This window comes from Rhipicephalus sanguineus, chromosome 6, assembly GCF_013339695.2.
Source record: "Rhipicephalus sanguineus isolate Rsan-2018 chromosome 6, BIME_Rsan_1.4, whole genome shotgun sequence".
Classification (NCBI taxonomy): domain Eukaryota; kingdom Metazoa; phylum Arthropoda; class Arachnida; order Ixodida; family Ixodidae; genus Rhipicephalus; species Rhipicephalus sanguineus.
This window is the reverse complement of record NC_051181.1, coordinates 65,182,504-65,204,479: the sequence shown is the minus strand read 5'-3', so window position 1 is coordinate 65,204,479 and position 21,976 is coordinate 65,182,504. Positions and strand designations below refer to the sequence as shown.

The 21,976-nt window shown below is 45.1% G+C and overlaps 1 protein-coding gene across 5 annotated transcripts in view; it reads right to left on the bottom strand.

Annotated features, from left to right (window-relative positions):
- LOC119397887 (uncharacterized) overlaps window positions 1–21,976 on the bottom strand; it is a 148,303-nt gene that overhangs the window by 17,817 nt on the left and 108,510 nt on the right. The gene's annotated exons all lie outside the window — the stretch shown is intronic.

Sequence of the window (21,976 nt, the reverse complement as noted above, 5' to 3'; positions counted from 1 at the left end):
ATTCACCGAAACAAACGTCGTGTCACATTTACAGCATGCCATATTTACTATCAAAAATTTTTGAGTACGTGTCTGCCCACTTATGTGCTTGCGCGTATCGACTCGTCTGCATTAACATTTTCTCCAGTATCTAAGATAATGTGCAACCTTATCAATCCATCCAACTAATTTTACTTTAATACAACCAAGAATGAGACTGTGAGGTAAGTAAAAGGAGAAATACAAGCACTTTTTCGTTTTAAAGGCGAATCATTTCTTAGTGAACCTCACGCGCTTTGAGCGTTTCTATCTATCTATCTATCTATCTATCTATCTATCTATCTATCTATCTATCTATCTATCTATCTATCTATCTATCTATCTATCTATCTATCTATCTATCTATCTATCTATCTATCTATCTATCTATCTATCTATCTATCTATCTATCTATCTATCTATCTATCTATCTATCTGTCTGTCTGTCTGTGTGTCTGTCTGTCTGTCTGTCTGTCTGTCTGTCTGTCTGTCTATCTATCTATCTATCTATCTATCTATCTATCTATCTATCTATCTATCTATCTATCTATCTATCTATCTATCTATCTATCTATCTATCTATCTATCTATCTATAGCCGCCTACGTCTGGGTGCTCTCGTGATTGCCTCCTTAACTTGGTGTAGACCAATATCGGTAAGGGATGTTAAGAGAGTGGCCAATATGACTGTCTAGTCGTAACACGAATAACGTGAAAACCTTGCCGCATACGTCGTCAAACCATTTCCTCCAGACACGTGTGGCTCATACCCGTATACCACGGTCTGCGGTATGCGTGTATGCGCCAATGGTGATTGACAGTTTATGTCTACCCAGGAAGGACGAGAATAGACATTATTTACGTAAATGCGAGAGAATTAAGAAAAACCTACATCGGCAGCGTTGCCCGACGAATGCAAGCAGGCCGTAACCAGAAATTTTTTTCAGGGGGAGCCAAAATATGTAGCATAGACAACTACTCCCAGACTGTATCGCATGATACCGCTTCGCACAAAGAGATCTGCCGAATTTTAAATGCGAAGAACTTAACGAACCTTTGGCACTTTGAGCGCATCTATCTATCTATCTATCTATCTATCTATCTATCTATCTATCTATCTATCTATCTATCTATCTATCTATCTATCTATCTATCTATCTATCTATCTATCTATCTATCTATCTATCTATCTATCTATCTATCCGCCTACGTTTGGGTGCTCTCATGATCGCCTCCGTAACTTGGTGTAAACCAAAATTGGCATGGGAGTGTAAGAGGATTCCACGAATATGACTGTCGGGTCATGCATGAATTACATGAAAATTCTGTCGCTTATGTCGTCAAACACTTTCCTCCAATCACGTTTGGCACATATCCGTTTACTAAGGACCGCGATCGACGGCTATGCGCCACAGGTGATTGGCAGTTTATATCTAGCCAGGAACGGCGAGAACAGGCATTGTTAATTTAAATGCGAGAGCGTTAAGAAAATCCGGCATCGGTAGCGTTGACCCGACGAATTGAAAGAATAAAGATTACGATTCCAGCAGGAATCGAACCCAAGCACTCTGCGTGACAGATGCATGCCAGGTCTATAAAATGGTTTGAAAAGAACACCCTATGCCGGCGTAGTGTCGGTGCAGCTTCAATTGTGCTTGTGGTGATGGCTATCTAATTTTACAAGAAAGCAATAAACGCTACATATGTAATCCTACGGCACAGGAGTCTTATTAGATTAACATCTGTGGTTCCAGTATTGGCTCCGCCTTTATAGCAGTCTAAAAAACTTTACATATGTATTGCAATGATTCAGCGAGCTATATTGAAGCATTGCTCGACAGTGGAGGAACACATTGAACGAAAGTTACGTATGATATTTGCATGATTGCACCATAAATTGCACTTAGTTTCGATAATACTGACAGATGTACTCTAACGTGAGGGCTGACCTTAGGCCGCACCATAAGTTACCCTTTCAACGGCAGTGTTGTCGACGTGCCTGGTAAGCACGTCGACAACACTGCCACACGCCACACCCCCATCAGTGCCATTGCTCAGGAGGCCGCGGCGCGGATGTATGAGGACCTGGCCGGGAGGACGCAGGTGTTCACCGATGGGTCCGTCCTGCAGGATCGCTCAGCCGCGGCCGCCTGCATAGCCCCTCAGCTCAGCTCGGAACGACAGTGCCGCTTGCGATAGTGTGCATCCTCAACAACAGCTGAGCTAGTCGGGCTCCAGCTGGCTGCAGACCTCCTGCGCAATTCGCCGGCCGTCACGAGCGCAGCAATCTTCTGCGACTCGAAACCTGCCCTCAGCCAGCTCGCGAGGGAGGAACGAGGCCCCCTTCTTGCTCAGCGTGCTGCTCTCAGCCTGCTGGCCCTCCAGGAACGAGGCTGTGATGTGGTCCTTCAGTGGCTCCCTTCACACGTCGGCATCGTGGGTAACGAGGCTGCAGACGAACTCGCAAAACGAGCACACTCCGCCGAGACTTCGCTGACGGATTACGCCAGCTCGTTCGACTCGGCACGCAACAACCTTCGCCGGGAGCTGGTGCGCGAGCATCCTGACGCACGGGTCGCCTCCGGACACCCCCCTCCTCCCATCCCAGCCACTGGTTTCACTCGCCGCGAGCGCGCGCTTCTTCTTGCCCTGAGGACCGGTTCTGTGTGGCCCGCGGAACGCAGGCATCGTCTTCGCGGCGCCGCTGCACCGAACTGCACCGATTGCGGCGCGATCGAAACCCTGTGCCACCTATTGTTTGACTGTCCGTCTCTCAACACTGCGCGGAAGCGGCTCGCCATGAAGTACCGCCTCGTCGGACTGCCGTGTGCGACCCTACAGGACTTGCTCCATCCCACCGGCCACGTGCACGGTCGCCGATCAGCCCTTGCGGCCCTACTAGCTTTTCTCGAGGATGCCGGCCTAGTCGAACGAATTTTCTAGCCGCTCACCACGGTGACTCGGACGCCCGTTCTCCTGCCCCCCCCCCTCACTGTTTTTTTCCACTCATACCTTTCTTTTTTCCTTTACCATACTCTTTTCACTCTCACTGTCCCTTTAATCCCCAATCCCCCGTGAGTGTATCGGTTGAGATGTCCTCACTTGAGAGACAGTTATCGTGCACTCCACACCCAATTTCCATTTTCATTTCCTTCTTCCTTTTAAGAATCACCTCCTCCCCCCCCCCCCTACGAGGTGCACACAGCTACTACACTTACAAAAACACGTCGATCCAACTCGTAACACTTGACTCAAAGCCATAAGATATAGCTTAGAAGTACTTGCTGAATGTTTCGCATGAAACCGATTCCCCCAACACATGGGATCTGCCGAATTGTTTTTTGTTTTGTTGCAATTTCTCCACAGTAATAATAGCTGGTGGGGTTTTACGTCTCAAGACCACGATATGATTACGCCAGAAGCCGTAGTGGATGGCTTCGGAAACTTCAATCACCTGGGGTTCGTTAACGAGCACATACATCCTAAGCACACGGGCCTCAAGCATTTTCGCCGCCATAGAAGATGCCGCCGCCACGGCAGGGATTCCATCTAGCGACCTGCGGGTCAGCAGTCAAGCACCGTAACCATTAGGCCACCGTGACGGGTCCACTTCTTCATATTGGCGGAGGTGTCGTGGCAACGTAGGTGTGTTTTTCCGACAACTGGAATGGTGACATGAAAGATACAGCGTAGAATACCTATAATGAGAGGAAATAGTGTCTTAACAACGGAGCTGCTTAAACGGAGCATCGGTCCGTGGCTCGTGAACAGAAATAGTCGTTGTCATGAACCGGCATGCGCTGTCTTCATCCTCTTTCTTATCTTCGTCCGCTTCTGCTTCGGTCTGAGAACACGTGCGCCTCTTTCTCTGCCGTGGCCTGTAATAACTCTGACGGGTGAGAGAATGAGTACAGAGAGAGAAAGAGAGAGAGATAGAGAAAGTGATACAAAGAAAAACAGAGAAATTCTTGGCGAGAAAAAAATTCTTCAGGAGGCGGGATTCGAACCAGCGTACACAGAAACCGAAGGCGAGCGTCCAAAACACTCGGCTATGCAGGCACGCTAGCAGAGCGTAGCATAGCCTTGTATAGTAGATTATAGCAAGGGGCTGAAAAAGTGAAGTAGAGGAAGAATAAAAAAAAGAGAGAGAAAGAGACATAAGCGATTGGAAAAGGAAGCAAGCGAGAAATAGAGAGCGAGAGAGGGGGAGATGTATAAATAAATAAAAATAAACAGAGAAAAAGAGACACAAAAAGACAGAGAGAAGAAATAAAACGAAAGAAAGAGGGGAGGAACGAAAATTAAAACTAAAGAGAAACCTAAAAGGCCGCCCTGATCCACACTTCCTTCACTCTTGGCACCACTAGTACGCAGCTGGATTTATTTATTATTACTTTTTTTGATACCTGGAAACATATTATTCATCCTACTGATCCCTATGTGGGTGCGGCTCTTAGCTGCTAGATTGAACGTTGCTCGTCCGTCATTGTTGTTCTATGCTTGAAAGCGCAAAAAACAGGGACCATCGTATGCCCAGACGGAAGTGCTAGCTAGCAAAATACTGGCGTTCAGAATACACTTGGGGTCTTAAACAACGTCCTAAATCTTAACCACTGTTTCCTGCAGTGCGCTGAGACAAATAATGAGCTTACTTCTGATTACTGTCGCTGAGTGCTTCGATTGGCGATGGGACCCACAGATGTCACTAACGAACGTTTCCTTAAATAAAGATAAGATATGTCATGGTACAGTCCCAACATTTTTAAGCCGCTAATGTTCTTTCCATTGTTACTTTAGTGCTGATGGCATATAAGAAACCTTTCGGTTGTGTCAGTGAAATGTGTCCGCGAACAATCACTGAAGTGCCTGCGACACTAAGATGAACTTACTCACCAATAGCCCTGCTGCGGTCTTACAGAAAAAAAAGACAACAGATGCTGCGGGAGCAAGACATCCGCCGTACTATAATAGACAATCACAAACAAAATATGATATGTTTTAATTTAGATAAGGTTGTTGGATCTGATGTTCGAAGCATGCTTAATCCTCTCAACAAAGGAAAGGAACACAGGGCTAGTGCTTCTAAGGGAGCGCCCTACGAAGTAACCAAATAGTGATACTGGTGTTGTAAATTTTTTCTTGCAACCATGATGCTACGGGGGTATTCAGTAAGCGGGGAATGATTGAAATAGATATATCAATTTTACAAACATATTTGACCCTAAGATGCCGTTCTCGCTGAGGGGATACGAACTGGAACTACATGAAGAAGGCATGCAAATTGGGCGAGTTGGTGAGGTTCCATGGTAAAAATATAAAACAGCGCTTTCAGCGCCGTGTGTGTCTCTTCTTCCTTCGTCTTGTGTTTAAGAAAGCGCTGTTTTATATTTTTACCATGGAACTACATGAAATATACCGCTGTCAAGGCAAGTAATGAAGCAGCATAGATGCATGACAGCTGATATGAGGGTACTATGCTGACCATTCCAAATGCAAACAGAAACAAGAGATGACTTGCATAGGTGGCATTAGTACAGCAAATTTACAGTGTCGTAACAAGATACGTAGAAATGAAGCAGAAAAAGAGCATCCTAAATGAAGATGTTGAGTTGGTCGTGTTTCACAGAGTGCTTGATTGTCCAAATACCGAAATCGAGTATGAATATGTGGTGGCCACACACCATTACGTCGAGTCAAATGGTATATAGATTATACTGTTTCTTCATTTTATGAAACGCAAAAACAGTGATGACGTTTATGGGTGCAAATAGCGGCTCAGCTATACATTAGAAACGTGTATTTGCGACAGCGTAACAGGACGACTCAGTGAACTGAATGTTGTAAAACTTGTTTATAAGTTTTACAACATTTTCGGTTGTGTTAATGGTAATCAGTTGTTCAAATACGATTGTGCCATAACGGTAATAACAAGAGAGGAGACGATGTTGCGCCATGCACCGGAAGCTTTTTGTTCGGGAAAGCAGACATTTTATCAATAAGTGTAAGAGTGACCTAATCAGTCAGGGGTAATACTTCATAGGGCGTGGGGCAGAAATTGAGCGAAGTGCGCATAACACACGCATGCGCATTGCAGAAAAAAATGTGTAATGGCTGCGGCCACACTGCGCATGGATTATCTCTGAGATATACGTTCTGATGTAAGCATCGATTATACTACTAACTGAAGTGGATGCTTGGCCGAGTTGTTAAGACAAAGTCGAAATTAAAGCAGCGCAAAAGGCAGAAAACCAGTAAAGGAGGATACAGACAACAGCGCTGCTGTAGATTACCTTATTTTCCTGGTCCCGTGTCTTTTGCGGATGCTTAAGTTTCTTATTTTAGAATGGCAGACGCCAGTTTAAGACATGCTACAGTGTTTGAAGTGGTATGGTGTTGCCATAATTGAGAAAACAAGGACGAGTCCTTTTTTTTCAGCGGCTACTGAAAGTTTTCGCCGGCAAAGCGCATGCGATGGAGCTAAGAAACGACAAAAATGACTTGAATTATTTGTTTCGAAGAAAGCGGGGATGTATATGTGAAATTTGTGATCATAAGCTTGTCTTCAAAAGCACTATTTCAGGTGCACCTAATGGTTTTTGCGGCGCAAATTATTTGCTATCCTTGGGAGGCGATTGTGCGGTGTATATTTATTTGCTTTCATGACATATTCCTTTCGAGTGTGTAATAATACCGTGTATGCACCAATGAATGCCTGGAGAAGTACGATGTGTGTGGATTCATTGGTGTGCATCAACGCATCCACGCAGTCAGCACGAAATACGAAAGAAGGGGAGTGGATGAATGACTTGTTTCATCATTAGACAAAACCCAATGGAGGCAACCGACATTGAAGCCAAGGAACAAATAAGGATCTTTATTTGTAGCTTGTAGCTGTAGTGTAGTGGTCGTGAAATCACCAGAAATGAATTGAAGGTGAACGCAAAAAATAACTGGCCGTCGGTAGAGACCGAACCTACAACCACCGGATAACGCGACCGATGCTCCACGAAAAGAGTTACGACGGCAGTCGTTCCCCCGTGCACCTTATCGCATCTTTTTGTGCGCGTAATCCTAGGAATGTTCGCCAGGGACACTATTAACTATATCGATGTCGAGCGAATGCGGAACACTCTTTTCGTCAGCTGGCGTTATGTAGTAATGTATCCTACGCCTTCACTGGCTTAGTTTGTTTAATTCATTAGGTCGTGTTTAAGGAAGAAACGAGCCCTCAATCCATTACCCTCCATTCTCCTTGCACAGCGAGCACCTCGTCCCTGCAAAACTGATGCCTTTACATGCGGGAATTTATTGAGCAGCTGCCAGTTCGTAAAAAAATAAAAAAAGGATATGACGAGCTAAGGGGCACCAGCTGGCAACAAAGAGCGTTCCACACTCGCCGCCATGGCTATGACAGGCGCTGGTTAGGATTACCCGCGTAGAAAAACCCCAAAAGTGCACGGGGGAATGATGGCCTTCGTACGCAATTACTAAAGCATCGCACCCCTAATCAGAAGGTGGAAGGTTCAGTGCCTGTCGACAGGAGGTTGTTTTTTTTCTCGACCACTTCATTACTTCCCGTTCATTCAAGAATGAACACTGTCTACAGTAGGAAACTACAAATATTGCCGCCTACGCCTTCTTGAGATTCATTATTTGGTGGCTTCATTAATCTATTTTGGTCATTTATCAGGCACTGACGCGACTTTCAATTCTTAACGTGAGAAGCTCAATTAGGCCAGCTGGAGATATTACCACTGTATAAGCAGTGCTAAGTTGCGTGCAAGCAGGTTATGCTTGTTCATGTACCGTTCAGTGCTGCAGTGCCGCAGTGCCAGACGTATGCGACAGATCCCGCTATAAGTTTTCATCATTACCCCAAAAGTAAAGAAATGCGCGATACTTGGCCTGGTAAAGCCGAAAACGGTAAAAGACGCTAACTCGCCGGTCTACAGCAAGCACTTTGGTTACGAGGATTTCGTGTACACCGCCGCAGTTAAGATGTTCGGTAACAGGTGACGTGTGCTCACGAGCACTCCCGGCAGCTAATCGCGGGCGTTTGTCGATGAATTTATGGATGCTGGAGTTGGCTCACTGTAGATCAAGAAAACAAGTAAAACGATAAGCGCCCGCGGCTGAAATATCTGTCACGGAGAGGTCCATATAAAACAAACATTTTGTCACGTTTACGCTTGCATCGAAGCGCTGTAAACTAACACCAATATGTTGCCGACAATGTAGGCCAAGGTGAAAAGTTAGCGTATCAGAAGTACAAAAAAAAAACGAAACTGTGATGATTGTCAATCAGATCGGAGCAGTGGAGGGGAAGTCGGCCCTTTGTTTTGCAGATCCCACCAGAACTTCTAAGCATATGTGGCGATACGCTCCGCTCACGATTACAACTTGTTCGTTGACAGTAGATCATGTGAACTGCACGTGCGGACGGTATTACTGTTCGGCGGCACAGTTCGCTCGTTGTTGCAAGTTTAGACGCCCTTTCTGTCCTGTCCTTACTTTTTTCCTTGAAGGTACGCGTCTTTTTGGTTTTTCAGTTTTCAGTTTGCAAGTTTACTCGTTCGTTTTATACAAAGTCTGAGAATCCTAACAGAGATAGTATCTCATAATATATTAGCAGCTTAGCTTTCGCGGCATCCCTTGACTTGCATCGTCTTCTATGGGGTCAGCTGCACCGGCTTTAGGTCATTATTGTAGCATGCTAATTAGACACGCAGGTGCCACAGGCGGCAAAGAGTCGCGGTTTGCTTGCCCGGATTATCAGATCATGCTGCTTCTCTAAGTACTGAGCTTCAAAACAAGGGGGAAGCCCATGTTTTGCCCACAAGAAAAACACGTTACGGTAAAAGCGAAAGAAAAGCGGTGTTCCAGCAGACGACACAAGCCTGGATTCTATGAGTGACATCACAACGCAGGTGGCGCCACGCTATGCCCTCGAGACCAATACTCAGGATGAGTGCCCGAACTAACAACTGTCACAGTTGTTACTCTTTCGTGTTTTAGCGGTGCGCGCTTTTCGCAAACGCTGCCTCTGCAGCGAGCGAAGGGAACATCGCGTGATCTGTAACTTTAACACAACCTTTGCTCTGAACGCGCGTACAGGCGACGACGCCCTGTACGGCAAAGTACTGGTGGTGTAGGCAGGAGGCGCGCGCGCTTCGCAACGAACGGGGCGACATTTAAAGCGCGCCCTTTGCGTCTTCTTGCTGGTGATAACGAGCACACGCTGAAGTGCCACCGAGCTCTGAGCACCGCCGACGGTAAATAGTCTATATAAACGCCTCGCCATTAGTGTTCCGAAACATCTACGCTCGGCGGCTGAGTCGGTTACCGCCGCGCGCTGTGGAGCAAGGGGTCGTGGGTTCGATTCCCAGCTGCGAACTTGTTCTCCTAGTTTTTTCTTTACCATCTGCAAATGCACATTTTATAACGTCATATCCGTGACGGAAATACGTCAGTGAAGTTTGGTGGACCCCAGCATAAAACAGTTTCATGTCAAATGAGAGCAATAATTATAAAAACATATTCACGCGCTCAAGTTATCAAGAAAATTCGAAGAAATTGACACTGACTCTGCCTTGATCACATTGCTGCTAAGGCGACTGCAGTCTGACTGCTTGCGAAAAAAAAGTTAACATACAAAGTTTTTCGTGAAATGTGTTCAAAAATACTCAAGGATAAGGGGAATCTGGATGTTTGTTTGCTGACTTCATAGTTTTTTTGCTTTAGTGGCAGACATATTAAGGTGATCAGAGACATTACTTACTGCATCAACTGCACGAATTGAGGTACCATTTTTATTCGGAGGAGACACCTGGTCAGGTGAAATGGGAAAATTGACGTAATTCCTGCGAATAGCCTATTGCCGCTTTGAGGTTTACAAAAAGTGGCCTCGGTTAATTTCTGCTGAGTGATAAAATCCGACCAAATTCATAGGCGAAAGCGACACCAAAGCGCCAGTGAGCGCAAAAAACAGTCGACGAGGATAATGTCACTGTTTCAGAAAACAATTGCAGAATCGTTAGTTCCGCATTCCTTAACCTACGTGCCTAAGGTGTGCTATAATCGTATGGAACACTCACAAAATCATGCTGATCGGTGGTTGATATAACGATGCTCACTCTATCTGGGCGCCTCGGAAGAGCGTGACAGTTGTGCTCGTTCTCGTTTTCGTTTCGGTGCCGCCAGCAAGACTGGTGGGATTTGATCACTCTGCAAAAATTACCAGCGGTCGCTTTATAGAAATTTCAAAACGGCAATGAGCTCTTCGTAGGAAGGGCACCAAATATCCCATTTACTCCACCGACAGTCGCAACAAATAAAACGTTAATAATATGTTTCCTTAATTACTGCCGCAACTGACGTATCCAGTCATCTTCTATCTTCCGCTACAGAAAAAGTAATCAGGAAGGCAGCGAGATTATTTCATTTCTCTCATATTTTAACGTTTTCAGGCACATTGCTTGAAACAGGCTGTATAAATATGTTTACTTAGAATAGAAAACTTAGCTAGCTGATATGGGTTCATACTTAAGACTGCGCACCGCTCATACACACTCACACAAAAAATAAAAAAAAAGTATCGAAGCTTGCACTAAGCCCCGCAAGGCTTGAAAGAGCGAAACTGGTTGATTCTGATCTGGTTGCTTCTAGCTTGTTTCCAGGCCTTTGATAGGTGATGCAGGTTGTTTCTAGGTTGCTTCTATGTCGCTGCTAGGCTTTTGCTAGGTGATGCTAGGTTGTTTCCTCGTTGATTCTCAGCGCAGAGGGCTTCGACTTAAACCACAGACAGCCACAGGCACAACACGGATGTCCAAACTGCAGAGACAGAACCTCGCGCTGAAACCAAGCGTCTGCACCTCTCATAGATCTACGGGCGCGTCGTCGTTGGCGTAGGCACCCCATCGCTTTTGGGCCTTCTCGCAGCCGGCGTTGCATTTCCCATTGATTATGATTCTTTCACTGTACGTAACCGGGGTCGTCGGCCCGCCGCCATTCGTTGGGCTAACTGTTGGTTGGCTGATTGGTGAAACGTTATTAGTAGAGACGCGACTAGAACGCAGTGGGCACCTCCCACGGTGGGACGGGCAGGCTAAGCCTGACCGCCGCATCGTGGGCTCTCTGGACGGCCCAAAGCTGATCCCCGTTGTTGGGGCTTCTGTTGGCGGAGAACCACTTGGCTTAACTGGTGCCTTCTTTATTATGAGTGGACCAGTGGTGAGTAGTCGGATTTACCCAATTTCTGTGGCGCATATCCGTTAAGATGATGATAGCTTTTTGGTTCGCCGGACAAGGAAAGGTTCGCTTATTAGCTTCCCTGTTAAAAAAAGAAAACAAAGACGACGGACGAAAGAACTCAAAGAAGTGCACACGCCATGCGCTGACTCAACGAAATCGGACCATGTGACAGGTGCTACAAACGAAAGGAACATTTCTGGCTTTTTCCCCTTCACTAAACATGTGCGTGTTTACCAATTTTTGTCCAAGTCTTCGTCAATGTTTTTTTTCTTTACGGTCCTATCTCCTTTCGACTTTCTCTCCTCCTAACTTCCTTTCCTCTGCCTCTTCCCTCCTCCCGAAAGAGCAGGCAGGCATTGTGCCCCTCCTGAGGGCAGTTGCCAGCTTGCTCTCTCCCTCTTTTCTCTGTGTCCTTGTGTATATATGTATGTAAATCAAATAAATAAATAAATAAATAAATAAATAAATAAATAAAAAAATTCGGCAGATCCCACGCACCGTGGGAGTCGATGTATGCGAAGCATGCGGCGGGTAGGTGACTGTGGCGTAACTTTTTTACCGAGCGACACGTTAGAAAATGACGCTAAAGATTTGTATAAATTTTATACGCACACTTATATATGTTGAAGAGCCGCATATGTGTTATATAACCAGTTGTTTACGGTTGGGTAACGCTGCCAATGGGAACGTGGGTATGACCAACACCAGAAGCGGTAAGCTGATATGTAGTGCTTATACGTGTCCCGAGAACGCACGCACGTTTCACGAACCCGTGTGCATGTGTGCAAGAAGGGCATCATCACCGTGATCAGTGAGCACCAGCAGCTGGTCATGACTTGTTATAGGATCCGGTCGTGATCGGGGTACGAGGGGTCCATGTGTAGTGAAGTATGTGGTATAGTAGAGCTGTTCGAATTCGTGGATGCCTCGGTCATTTCGTCGACGAATTGTCTGTCGACAGAGCCGGCAACATGTCGGAACCTGAAGCCACCCTTCGCGCTGGTGAGGTATAGGCCGTCGAGGCTGGTAGGCCTGGATAGTGCTACGTCGACCAACATCAGTAGATGGTGTTTGTCGTATTCGTAGACTACCTGGGCGTAACTGGCCTACGTAGCCTAGTCTACAAAGCGGCTGTCAATAAATCTGGCATCATCCTCGGTCAGCATGAGGCCATCGCGCAGCCTCGTAAGAAATGAAGAGGACACTGCGTCGTTCTGGTGGACGAAGTGCACTTTACCGTACGGTGATCTGGATACCATATGTCACTTTCGTTAATGCATTCCTCCGGGGGTCAATAAATGCTTCAATATAGCTTGCTCAATCATAGGAATACAAACGTAATGTTTATTATACTGCTATAAATGCGGAGCCAACACTGGAACTACAGACGTTAATCTGATATGACGCCTGTATCGTAGGAGTACACATCGTAGGAGTATCATGTAGTGTCTATTGCTTTCTTGTAAAATTAGAGAGCCAGCACCACAACCACAATTGACGTTGCACCGATATTACGCCTGCGTAGGCTGTTTTCCCAAAACAGTTTGTAGACCTGGCGTAGCTCAGTGGTAGAATACCTGATCGCCACGCAGAATGCTTGGGTTCGATTCCTGCTGGGATCCTTGTTTTCATTCTTTCCATTCGTTGAGCAAACGCTGCCGATATTGGTTTTCCTTAGCGCTCTAGCATTTAAGCTACCAATGTATGTTCTCGTCGCTCCTGGGTAGATATAAACTGTCAATCACCTTTGGCGCATACCCGTACACCGCGACCCGTGGTAAACGGGTATGTGCCACACGTATCTCGTGGAAAGGGTTTGACGACGTATGCGACAGGATTTTAACGTTATTCATGTCGTGACCCGGGAATCATATTCGTGAAATCCTCTTACCCTACCATGCAAATTTTGATCTACACCAAGTTAAGGAGGCGATCATGAGAGCACCCAGACGTAGGTGGCTAGATAGATAGATAGATAGATACGTAGATAGAAACGCTCAAAGTGCCAGAGGTTCGCTAAGAAATGCTTCGCATTTAATAACATGCGCTCAACGACTTCAATGTCAAATTATCGCACGTCCTGGTCAAATACTCGTATTCCTTATCCCACATCCTCATCGATGGCTGGCTCACGCATCAGAAGGGGAAATGAAGGATGCGTGAGCCAGCCATCAGTTAGGCTGTGGCATAAGGAATAGGAGTATTTGATCAGCACGTGCGATATCTTGAGATTGAAGTTGTTGTGCGCGTGTTTAGTTAAAAGGCAAAAGCCAGAAATGTTCTTTTCGTTTCTAGCACCGCTCACATGGTCTGATGACTTTCCTAGTTCACTTTGTATATGTTTCTGAGTAAAAATTCAGTTGAGAGTCAGCGCGTGTTGTGCGCACTTCTTTCTTCCGTCGGCGTCTTTCTTTCTTTTTTTTTTTGTGAGCGCTGCACAGTCTTAAGTACGTTTAAGTACATGTTGTTCAAACTATCTTTATAGCTGCGGGAAGGTGTTTCCTTTCGTGCTGTCAATTTGTTTTATTTCTTTTTTAAACGGTATTCTGTCTTATAAAGCATGTCTTTTATTCTTATACTACAGTGAATGTTTGGGGACAGCGCGCAAAGACATGTTTGAGTTGGCGTCTGGACAACGGCCATTGATATCTCTCAGGAACGAGATCAGAAAATCTGTCTATCACATGATTTTGAAAACGGGCGCAGCATGTACAATTTTTCATTTGCACGGAAAAAACAAAAATGGAAATGGGTGTTTTTCATGATTACATATTAGGCCACTTCCATGTGGGCGATCCGCATCTGGCTCTATCACGGTGATTGTTGTTTGCCGACCACTGGTGATAAGGAAGGGAAGAGAAGCTTTTGAGAACAGGGAAAAAGCGCTACTCTCATTAGCGCTCGGAGTCGCAGCTGCGCTCTGACATGTGCCCAACGTTGACTACTCTTGCACTATCTACAATGCTCTGATTCAGACACATGATTACGGCCAGATGGCCAGCTGACAAACCCTAATATTGTATCCCGCACCTTCAACAAAAATGTTACGCGGAAAATACAATACTGAGTCAGTAGCAAGCCACAGCACAGCGCACACCTCAACGTCGAGTTCACCTCTTTTCCAGCTGCCTTTTCATAGTATATTCCACTATGCGCTGTTAGCGTAGGTAAAAACCACGCAACAATATCTTTGCTTTTACAATCGAGCAAAGGCACTCCACTACGAATATGACGCCAAATTCGTAGCAAACACTTCTTTCTTCCATCTTAACTACCGAATTCGCTGAGAGAATATTTTTTCCTTTAACAGGTTGCTACATCGGATTGTTGGTTTGTCAATAGCGCGTGTAACGTTGAGTATAAAGCATCGTACAGGTACAGACAAGGAACGGAGATGCACAAACTGAGCTGGTTGTGCATCTTCCTACCTTACTTATTAGATGCGAAGCAGCTCTTTGACTCACGTTTGTAACGCCGTACGTTACGTGCGTCCGTACGAATGCGCCGCAACGCGTTTCCCTCGCCGTAGGTGTTGGAGCGTTGCCAAGTAGGTCACGCCACAGCTTTGCGTTGACGTCACGCTCCCGTCGCACGCTTCCTTCGTAGGTGAGCGCTGATGTCACTCTCTCTCTCACCGGCAGCATGCTCGCCGTAGCGTCCGCAGCTGCCGGCTGCCCCGCCCGCTCGCAACACCTCTGAACGTGTCACTTCTCTCTCGCTTCACCCGTGGTAGTCAAGGGGAAACGCGCGCCTGCTCCGGTCCAGCGCCCGTGTCTCGACTCTGAAGAAACAACGACTACGAAGTCTTGCCAAACGCTTTAATGAAACTTACACGAAACCCAACCCGCCTCCCGTGTCTTTGCGTTTCAAACAAACGTTTACTCGAGTAAACGGTACACCGAGTTTCGCTTCAAACCGTTCTTCCAGCACCCGTCTTCGACGCCCGTTTCAACCGGGTCAACGCCGTGCGCACCGCTGCTGCTTCGCATCCCATCTGGGTTCCCTTCGGAGAGATGGTCCAAGTTTTTTTGCATCATGTCTTTAACGCACGACGTTGCACGTACTCTGGTCTCATTTTATTATAACATGCATAATACATGCTTAACCTAGACAGCGAACTTTATTCTTTATAATTGCCTAGAACGATTCCAATAAAATTTTATTCAAGGCTGTTAAAGTCTACACTAAAAAAGCCGGCAGATCCCACGCATTCTGGGAATCGATGTAATGCGAAGCAGCCAGCAAAGAGCTTCAGACATCGTCTTGTATGTCACTGAGGAAAACGCGTGTCATGGTTTTCATGTTAACTCCTATTATTTATGTTCCTCACACAGTAACGTCCCGTAATACCAACTTCGGGTAGATCAAGCTAGCGAACCGGCCGCCTGCGCACCATGAGCGTGGCACGTAAGTCATGTTGTACATGACATGGGTTTTATGTCTTTCATGTTAACGCGTGTCATTTACGTTCGTCACACAGTCACATCGCAAGATACCAATTTCAGTGTATATCAAGCTAGCGAAACGGCCGCCAGCGCATCATGAGTGTGGCACGTAAGTCATGCTGTACATGACAGGCGTGTCATTATTTTCATGTTAACTCGTGTTTTTATGTTCGTCACACAGTCACGTCGCGCATACCCGGAAGATCAGGAGTTGTTAGCCCGGAAGATGCTCAGTGACGCTCTTAGGACAGTAGAATAATGGTGCGACAAATGGAAAATGAAAATAAATGAGAATAAAACTGTCTAATTGCGCGTAACAAATAAAGTAAATAACATATTCTACTTTAATTACACATCAAATTCCTCAGTACTTTCTACAGTTGACGTGCTGAAATACTTAGGCGTAAATATATCCACGAATTTAAGCTGGTCTTACCATGTTGGCAAAATATGCGAAACTGCGGAAAAGAAGCTCTGGTTCTTGCGACGGAAACTGCATTTAGCTTCACAGTCAGTAAAACTAACAGCTTATCTGACCTACGTTCGGCCCACGCTATAGTATGCCAGTATAATCTGGGACCCTCATCAGTCAGGGTGAATTGAGAGACTGGAAAGAGTTCAACGTCGAGCAGCAAGGTTTATTCTAGCGCGATACTCTCGTACAGATTCCGTCACCGAAATGCTCAGTTTGCTGAACTTGCCCACGCTTGCTGAACGCAGGCACATAGCAAGATTAAACTTTTTTTACCTTCTCACTAAAAACAAATTTAGCATCAGTAGAAGTCAGTACTTGATAGCACGACAAGGTAGAGCACTGCGAAAAAGCAAAGATGGTACTTTCAAAATACCTCAGATGGATATTAACAGTTACGCGTTTTCCTTCTTCCCAAGAACCATTAAGGAATGGAATCAATTGCCACTACTAACGCGAGAAAGTATCAGTGCAGATCATTTTGAAAATAACCTAGCAGGCCAATAAAGACGCACGCATTTACGCATGATTTTTATTTTGTGGTTGTGTGAGTTCATTCGTTAGTATTGTGCTGTTAGCTTTGTATTGTTTGATCGGTATATGTGCAGATTATTTCGCTTATGAACGGCTGTGTGTTTTTGTACGGCAATGGTCGGTTATATTTTCTAACATTGCTTGTTAACTGTGTATTTATGGTGTTGTATAATTGTATAATTGCTGTTGTTTGATCATGTATATACGAACTATGTGGCTTATGTACGCATATGTCTTCTGTGGTATTTTATGTACGGTTTCTTATGTAGTATGGTTTCTTATATGTACGCTTGTGTTTTTTTTTCTTATGTAGTGTGGTTTCTCATGTATTTTTTCTCTTCTCAAGTGTGTTTGTTTTAGTTATATTTTATATGGACAACATGTAAAAGTGCTGCTATTCACCCACCCTGTAACGGCCGACAGGCCAACAGTATGAGTAAATAAAATAAAATAAAAATAATAAATAAAATACCTGTTTCGGGGTAGATCAAGCTAGCGAAACGGCCGCCAGCGCCCCATGAGCGTTGCCCGTAAGTCGTGCTGTACATGATATGCGTGTCATGATTTTCATGTTAACTCGTGTGTTATTTATGTTCGTCACACAGTCACGTCACGCAATACCAATTTCGGGGTAGATCAAGCTGGCGAAACGGCCGCCAGCGTTCCATGAGCGTGGCACGTAAGTCATGCTGTACATGACATGCGTGCCGTGATTTTCATATTAACTCGTGTTATTTATGTTCGTCAGACAGTCACGTCGCAAGATACCAATTTTGGTGTTTATCAAGCTAGCGAAACGGCCGCCAGCGCACCATGAGCGTGGCATGGAAATCATGCTGTGCATGACATGCGTGCCACGATTTTCATGTTATGACTTGTCATTGATGTTCGTCATATAGTCATGTTAGGCCATACCAATTTTGGTGTACATTCGATTAACCAAGCGACCAGGAGAGCACAAAGTCGTAGGCGGATAGATAGATAGATAGATAGATAGATAGATAGATAGATAGATAGATAGATAGATAGATAGATAGATAGATAGATAGATAGATAGATAGATAGATAGATAGATAGATAGATAGATAGATACGCTCAAAGTCGCAGAAGTTCGCTAAGAAATGCTTCGCATTTAAATGGGACGTCTTGCTAGAGATATCTTAACAACGTTTATGTCGCACACGTGGCTTAACATCCAACTTAACATCCCACACATGCCTGCGACCCACTCCATTGGACGTATCTTCATTGCTCTGCTGCTCAATACTATCGCAGTAATTGAACTAACCCAGTGAAAATTTGTCGAACGAGGAGGAGTTGATGAACCTGCAGGGTTGCACTAATGGTATGATGCGCATACAATAAAACTATATTTATAGAGCGAACGGTTAGGCCTAGTATTCATCGCGCTACATCCCAGTCCTCTGTCACCCTCTTTAAATGTGATTACTGACAGCACAACGCCAATGTAAACCAGTATAGTTTTGAAATCAAATACCGCAGCTTTTTTATTAACGCTACTGCATACATTTCACTAGGCGAATCTTTCATGTACGTCAATGTCCGTCATCATTCTTGGCGAACGCACTATTAATATTTAAGATACCCTCAAGCCACATGTCAGTTCATTCTGAAGATGAGCGCAAACAAACGAAAACAGCTAATCCAGCACATAAATTAGAATAGGTATGTACATTTTGTCGGCGATCGGCGGTTCGTAGTGCAGGTGAGAACGCCATAAAGTCTTGAGTAACCTCTATGTCCCTCGCATCCCTAATTGACGGGGGCGGTGTCATATATTTCTGCCACTCGGATCTCACTCCGCCCCGCGAAGAAATAGCAGGGTGCACTATTGGTTCTGTTTTCACGGGATTCGACCCTGACTCGCAAACATTGGTTTTCACTGTCGCCGCACGGGGTGGCTTGCATTCGCACTCCAATAGTTCAACGGCACATCCGGGCGTCGGTAGGCGGAACAAAGTTGTTCGAGGTTGCCGACTGTCGCAAACAGATAATTTCTTTATGCCGATGCTAGACAACACTGGCGTGTGCCTACCGATGTGGGTTAACAATTTCGCGTTTGTAGCAAGAAACAGGCTTGTGTACTCTAATTTGTGTTCTGATCCCACATATACTGCGCTGACGCGGTCATCTGTGGTCAGGGAACTGCACAATAACAGACTCCGCATATTCTGGCAGCAAAGCGATTCCTCTCTTAACGTGGGTGTCGATAATTGCGATTAAGACGTGCGCATAAGTGATGCTCTCTGGCGACGCATACTTCTCCGCATCCCGCGACCAAGCGCCTTATCTGCCACGCTCTATAACGTTGCCGTGACGGCAACAAGGGCGGAAATACGTAGGCCACAGCGGTAGGTGCTTAAATGAGAGCACCATAATAATGTGTAGAGTACGGGCCAAGACCATCTAGGCATCCATTGCCGTGGATTGCGGTTGTGTGCCCTTTGACTAAAGCGAGGTGCTGGGTAAGCATAAATCATAGTTTACACGTGAAATAGACCCTTTTCATAATTGTAAAGCTAGCTTTCCTGCCATGCAGTTTGCCCAACTAATGGCGGCTAGTCACTTACTGCAAACATCGTGTTCAAGCGCATTTTGCTTACGCTATGACGTGGAAAATGTCGACTCGGCTCTCTTGACATAAATACGCATAATAGACAAGCCTCAGCACGTGCAACTAGGACCTCGTCTCCACTCTAAGCAAGAGAGATGCCGCCATTAGTTGTTCAAATATGCAGCGCAGAGAAGCGCACTTGCGGATTATGAAAAGGGTCTATTGTTTAGGCATACTTCATTAGGAAGTTCGACAGTACGTGCGTCACTACTCCTTGGATAGCACTTTCGTCTCCTGAAATATATATAAACGGGCTTTGAATGACATGCTACTGTCCGCAGTGTTCGCTTGTACTATCTGCAACATTACCAAATATTACACTGTAAATTTTGCTGGTCGTGGCGCATGTCAATGTCATACGTGTATGGTTCATCCTTCCTGTCTCATGAATAGAGTGCTGCAAGTCAGCGCTGTGCGTTTGTCGCCGTTCTTTGTCCCCGACTTCTACTGCCATGTGTTCCTTCCACCCTTATACGAACACCTGCTGTAATGGCTATGAAATAAATGAACGCGAGAGTAGCAGCTGCAAATTAATAGCAGTAATAATAAAGCAACCAATGCAATATGCGGCAAATCCCACACACTGTGGCAATCTATTTCATAGGGAGCACTCAGGTAGTATCTGCTTATGCCACACTTTGAGCCAAGTCTTACGAAGTGATTCGCCGTCTTTGTATAATTTGAGTAGTTGCTTGCGTATTGTGAGCACACAATGGACATTTATTACACTACTGTCTAAAGAGTAGCTCATTGCCTGACGTAGCGCTGGCACTCACATTACAGCACAGAAGTGAATTTTATTGAAACAAAGTTTAGGGAACGTTAAGTTGGGTATTCACGTGGGAACAAGGAACGCTGTACTATAGCTTGTTGAGTAATAAAGGAGCACATTTGCAAGAGTTTTTGTGCTGCAATCAAAGCGCCAACTACAGCACAGGTATATTTTTTTGTTTTACCTCCGGAAATATCTTATCTTAACAGTTTGCTATGTCTATATTTGTAGTACTGGATTTATATAGACTATAAATAACATGTCGCGCACACTTGCATGCCATGAAGAGCGATATGCGGGTATGCGCCGCTGGAGACTGTCGGCAATGGTTTCATGACGCGCGCGACATACGTGCCGTATTATTCATTTCATTGCCTGGCAATCGTGCTCAAGATATACTCATACTCTTTTATGTTAACTTTGGTAATACATATTTATATGCCCATATTTCCCCACCCCAGTGCTGGGTAGCGAACCAGAAGCTAATATCTGGTAAACCTCCCGCTCCTTTTTTTATTTCTCTCTCTTGTTAATTCAGGGTTAATGAGGCGACCACGTGTTATGTGTTATTAAACATCACATGGCGCCGGGCATACCCGAATGGCGCGATTCATAATGTCGAAGCATAAATGACATGAAACTTGAAAACAGCGCTAAGACGGGACACAGAATAGAGTTGACGAGATAGGGCGCTGTCTAACTACTATGAGTTTATTTTGCCGTGCAGAATATACACACTTGAAAAAAATTTACAAAATTAGGTTTTAAACGCAGCATTCCATGTGTTTTAAACGCACCATTCCACGTGACAGAAGGTTACAGCCAGTGACCAGTATGTTTATGGTCTTTTAGCAGCGGGGCTGTTTGCGTGCGCATGAAACTCAGCCGAGAGATAACTTCACTGAGCGTTGCCTAGCAACCATCCGGCACAGCTACGCCTAGCGCGTGCAACGGAATAACACGGCCGGCGCGCGCTCTATTCGTCCTGTTCTTGATCGTATGCTTCGCTCCGCGAACACGTCCTCCCGGTACACCGCTTTGTCCGGTGTGGGACGCAATAATTCGGATGGGTGAGAGGACATGCATAGAGAGAGACAGAGAGAGAAAAATAAAAACAGGGAAATATAAAGAAAGAAAGGGAAGAAAGATGAAAAAGTTGAAAGACAAAACGAATAGACAGTGAGAGAAAGAAACAGACTAAATAATGAGATAGTAAAAAAACAGACAGCAAGAAAGGGAAAAAAGGTAGAAACAAGGAGAAACAAAGAGAAATAAAAAGAAAGAAAGAGGAAGTGATAAATAGAGACAGAGAGATAAAAAAGGAAACAAAAGACAAGAAAAATAGACAGAGCGAGAAAGAAAGAAACGGAGAGATACAAAGAGTGAAATAGATAGTAAGAAACGAAGACAAAAAGAGATAGAAAGGACAGAGAGAAAGAGAAGAATAGAGAGAGAGAAAAAAGAAAAAATCACGCTAAACAAGGAAGGCCGCCCAACTCCACTGTTGCTTAAGACTTGACACCACTAGTGCGAAGCTGCCTCCATTTCGTTTTCAGTAAGTCTACGGAAGGCATGGTTATGGACGGATCACTGCACCTGTGAAATACGTTTCATTTATTGCCATACGGAGGTACTGTATGACATACCGATACCTTGCGGGAAGTCATACACCGGGCAAACAGGCCGTTGCCTAAACGATCGAATATGAGAGCACGTATGCTCAATAAAGAATGAAATAGGTTGTAACATCGCTTTCCATTTTACCCAGCATTGTTGCACGCAACACTTGGATGGCACAAAGGGTTTCCTGGAATAAAAGAATCAATACGCGAGAGAGATTTTCGAAGCCCA